Source organism: Sardina pilchardus, chromosome 1, assembly GCF_963854185.1.
Source record: "Sardina pilchardus chromosome 1, fSarPil1.1, whole genome shotgun sequence".
In the NCBI taxonomy this organism is placed as follows: Eukaryota; Metazoa; Chordata; class Actinopteri; order Clupeiformes; family Clupeidae; genus Sardina; species Sardina pilchardus.
This window is the reverse complement of record NC_084994.1, coordinates 2,238,091-2,243,090: the sequence shown is the minus strand read 5'-3', so window position 1 is coordinate 2,243,090 and position 5,000 is coordinate 2,238,091. Positions and strand designations below refer to the sequence as shown.

General features: G+C 47.6%; 1 protein-coding gene across 1 annotated transcript in view; it reads left to right on the top strand.

The window, feature by feature from the left end:
* pdia2 (protein disulfide isomerase family A, member 2) overlaps positions 1 to 5,000 on the top strand; it is a gene marked incomplete at its 3' end in the record, with an annotated part of 9,864 nt that overhangs the window by 1,462 nt on the left and 3,402 nt on the right.

Here is a 5,000-nt window from a genome sequence, read left to right as displayed (position 1 = left end):
GGAGAGAGAGGGGGAGGAGAGAGAGAGGGAGGAGAGAGAGAGGGAGGGGAGAGAGGGGGAGGAGAGAGAGAGGGAGGAGAGAGAGAGGGAGGAGAGAGAGGGGGAGGAGAGGAGAAAACAGGTAGAGAGAGAGAGAGAAATGTGGAGGGAGGGAAAGAGAAAACGGGTAGAGAGAGAGAGGGAAATGTGGAGGGAGGGAAAGGGAAAGAGAGGGAGAGAGGCAAGGAAGGGAGGAGAAAACGGGGAGAGAGAGAGAGAGAGGGAAATGTGGAGGGAGTTAAAGGGAAAGAGAGGGAGAGAGAGAGAGGGAAATGTGGAGGGAGAGAGGGGGAGGGGAGAGAGGGAGAGAGAGGCAAGGAAGGGAGGAGAAAACGGGTAGAGAGAGAGAGAGGGAAATGTGGAGGGAGGGAAAGGGAAAGAGAGGGAGGAGAAAACGGGTAGAGAGAGAGAGAGGGAAATGTGGAGGGAGGGAAAGAGAAAGAGAGGGAGAGAGAGGCAAGGAAGGGAGGAGAAAACGGGTAGAGAGAGATAGGGAAATGTGGAGGGAGTTAAAGGGAAAGAGAGGGAGGAGAAAACGGGTAGAGAGAGAGAGAGGGAAATGTGGAGGGAGTTAAAGGGAAAGAGAGGGAGGAGAAAACGGGTAGAGAGAGAGAGGGAAATGTGGAGGGAGTTATAGGGAAAGAGAGGGAGGAGAAAATGGGTAGAGAGAGAGAGGGAAAGAGACGGAGAGAGAGGCAAGGAAGGGAGGAGAAAACGGGGAGAGAGAGAGAGGGAAATGTGGAGGGAGTTAAAGGGAAAGAGATGAAGGAGAAAACGGGTAGAGAGAGAGAGGGAAATGTGGAGGGAGGGAAAGAGAAAGAGACGGAGAGAGAGGCAAGGAAGGGAGGAGAAAACGGGTAGAGAGAGAGAGGGAAATGTGGAGGGAGTTAAAGGGAAAGGGAGGAAGGAGAAAACGGGTAGAGAGAGAGAGAGGGAAATGTGGAGGGAGTTAAAGGGAAAGAGAGGGAGAGGGAAAGGGTTACTGAGAGCACTTGTTGACAGAGTGAACAAATAAAGAAGGAGAGAGAGACACACACAAACACAGAGAGAGAGAAGGAGGGACAGAGAGAGGAAAATATATAGAGAGAGGGAGAAAGAGGGGTACATAAAGAGACAGAGAGAGAGATGGATTGATAAAGAGAGAGGGAGAGAGAGAGAGGGAGGCAGAGGGATGAGAGAGGGAGTGGGAAAGGGAAGGAGGAAAAAAGCACATGTAGGCAAAGTGGCTAAAAGAAAGAGGGAGAGAGAAAACAGGAGAGAGAGAAAGGAGAGAGAGAAAGAGGGAGAAAGAAAGAAGGAGTGGGAAAAAAGGAATGAGAGCACATGTATACAGAGAGAGTGGTAAAAAGAGAGAGGGAGAAAGAAAGAGGGAGAGAGAGAGGGAGGGACAGAGGGAGGGAGGGCTAGAGAAAGGGAGGAAGGGAAATTTAGATAGGTTGAGAGAGAGGGGGGAAGTAAGGAGGGAGAGGTAGAGAGGGAGATTTAGATAGGTTGAGAGAGAGGGGGGAAGTAAGGAGGGAGAGGTAGAGAGGGAGATTTAGATAGGTTGAGAGAGAGGGGGGAAGTAAGGAGGGAGAGGTAGAGAGGGAGATTTAGATAGGTTGAGAGAGAGAGGGGGAAGTAAGGAGGGAGAGGTAGAGAGGGAGGGAGATTTAGATAGGGTGATATAGAGAGAGGGGAAGTAAGGAGGAAGAGGGAGAGAGGGAGGGAGGGAGATTTAAATAGAATGAGAGAGAGGGGGGAAGTAAGGAGGGAGAGGTAGAGAGGGCAGCACAAGGGAAGATGATGGGTATAGAGAGAGAAAGAGATAGAAGGACAGAAGGAGAGATAGAGAGGAATGAGAAGAAGGGTATAAAGAGAGTAAAAGAGGGAGGGGAGAATGAGAGGGAGAGAGAAAGGGCATAGAGAGAGAATGTGAGAGAAGAAATGGTGCAGAGAGGTAGGGAGAGAGAAAGGGAGAGAGAGGGAGAAAGGGGAAATCACCGTAAATGTAGACAGCAAACAAAACAGAGAGAGAGATAGAAAGAGAGAGAGAAGGAGGGAAGAAAAGAGGGACTGATAGAAAGTGAGGGAGAGAGAATAGAGAGAGTGGGAAGGAAAGAGGAGAGATCAACAGGGAGGAGGAAGGGGGTAGAGAGATAGAGAGAGGGAGAAAGGGAGGGAGAAAGAGAGAGAGATGTTTTATAGAAAGAACATTATTAGAATTTAGTTTAGGTTTAGTGAGCACGGAGAGCAGCCGGCTCTGATTAACCCTTTCATGCACGCATTTGGAAAAAAAGTGTCTAGATTTTTTTAGTATTGATTTTATTACTCTATATGTGCCCAATATTGAAAATCAATTGGAATTTTTTAAAAATATGCTTTTATATAGAAGTTATGTTAAGAAGTGCGCAACAAAGGGGTAAAAAAGAATAAAATGTAACGACAGAAAATGTGGAAACTATGGCCCTCTACTTCCTCCATACTACCCACCCAGCCCTCTACTACCCCCATACTACCCACCCACCTCTCTACTACCTCCATACTACCTGCCCAACCCCTCTACTACCCCCATTATTGCTCACTGACCCTCACCCACCCCTCTACTACCCCCATATTACCCACCTCTACTACCACCACTACCCAACCACCCCTCTATAGTACATCCCTACTACCCACCCCTCTACTACTAATCCACCCACCCCTCTAGTACTCTCATACCCACCCCTCTACTACCCCCATATTACCATACCACCTTGGCATTACCACGTGTAATTAGGTCATTATTCATAATGTTTACCAAATGTTTGTTTCTTTGTAATTTAAAGCAATTAAAATCATATTTAAAAAAAAAAAAAAAAAAAGTCCTAGTTACAAAATCTAATTTTGGCCATTTAACTCATCTGTTGCGCAACTTCCACATACGTGGACAGTTGCTTTTTAGGGTCTACAAACTCTATTTTACATCCGATTTAATTTCTGAAAACATAGAGTTGTTCAAAACACTCTCCTGTACAGCATAATATTTTTTTTACATGATTTTGCCTTCTTGAGTACTAGCTTTTTACAGATATGCCTGGAGCATTCAGCATATGGCCATTACTGTCACTCATGTTGAATTGATGATGTCATCAAGCAGTCAATATTCCAAATATAAGATGATACATATTGTTAATATATTGCCAAGGACCTACTAAAACTGCCCTGAAGTGGATTGGTGTATATCAACATGATAAATAAGTAGAAAACAGAGTTAAACTTACTGTCCGCTCATGAAAGGGTTAAATGGCAACTTTACGCAGACGATCATCTGTTACTCTAACCAGCAGCAGAGGCATCACTACAGCACAACACAGCCTCCACTCTCAGCTTTAGACCATCATCTGCAGCAGAGGCATCACTACAGCACAACACAGCCTCCACTCTCAGCTTTAGACCATCATCTGTTACTCTAACCAGAGGCATCACTACAGCACAACACAGCCTCCACTCTCAGCTTTAGACCATCATCTGCAGCAGAGGCATCACTACAGCACAACACAGCCTCCACTCTCAGCTTTAGACCATCATCTGTTACTCTAACCAGAGGCATCACTACAGCACAACACAGCCTCCACTCTCAGCTTTAGACCATCATCTGCAGCAGAGGCATCACTACAGCACAACACAGCCTCCACTCTCAGCTTTAGACCATCATCTGCAGCAGAGGCATCACTACAGCACAACACAGCCTCCACTCTCAGCTTTAGACCATCATCTGTTACTCTAACCAGAGGCATCAACACAGCACAACACAGCCTCCACTCTCAGCTTTAGACCATCATCTGCAGCAGAGGCATCACTACAGCACAACACAGCCTCCACTCTCAGCTTTAGACCATCATCTGCAGCAGAGGCATCACTACAGCACAACACAGCCTCCACTCTCAGCTTTAGACCATCATCTGCAGCAGAGGCATCACTACAGCACAACACAGCCTCCACTCTCAGCTTTAGACCATCATCTGCAGCAGAGGCATCACTACAGCACAACACAGCCTCCACTCTCAGCTTTAGACCATCATCTGCAGCAGAGGCATCACTACAGCACAACACAGCCTCCACTCTCAGCTTTAGACCATCATCTGCACCAGAGGCATCAACACAGCACAACACAGCCTCCACTCTCAGCTTTAGACCATCATCTGCAGCAGAGGCATCACTACAGCACAACACAGCCTCCACTCTCAGCTTTAGACCATCATCTGCAGCAGAGGCATCAACACAGCACAACACAAAGAGAAGTTCAATACAATACATGACAAATAGAAGCTCAATACAATACATGACAAATAGAAGTGAGATGCCCCCTCCTCCTACCCCCTCTCCTCCCTTACTCCTCTCATCATCCCCTCCATTCTTTTCCTCCTCACCTCTCTTCCTCCTCTCCTCTCTTCTCTCCTCTCCTCTCTTCTCTCCTCTCTTCTCATCTCTTCTCTCCTCACCTCACCTCTCTTCTCTCCTCTCCTCTCTTCTTTTCTATTCTCTCCTCACCTCTCTCCTCTCCTCTCCTCTCTTCTTTTCCTCCCCCCCCTCTTCTCACCCCCTCTCTTATCTCCTCACCCCTCTCCTCTCCTCTCTTCTCTTCTATTCTCTCCTCACCTCTCTCCTCTCCTCTCTTCCTCCCCCTCTCTTCTCACCCCCCTCTCTTATCTCCTCATCCCTCTCCTCTCCTCTCTTCTCTCCTCTCCTCTCCTCTCCTCTCTTCTCTTCTCTTCCTCTCCTCTCCTCTCTTGGTACTGGAACTGTAAGCAGTTAGAGCTTCACTTATAGAGTAGCCTGGCTGGCGCCTACCACTTCTGGAACACCCAGGCTACAGGGAACCTAAGTGTACGCGCAGGCAGCTACACACACACACACACACACACACACACACACACACACACACACACTCTCACACACTCTCTCTCTCTCTCAGATGCCCCATGGTGTGGTCACTGTAA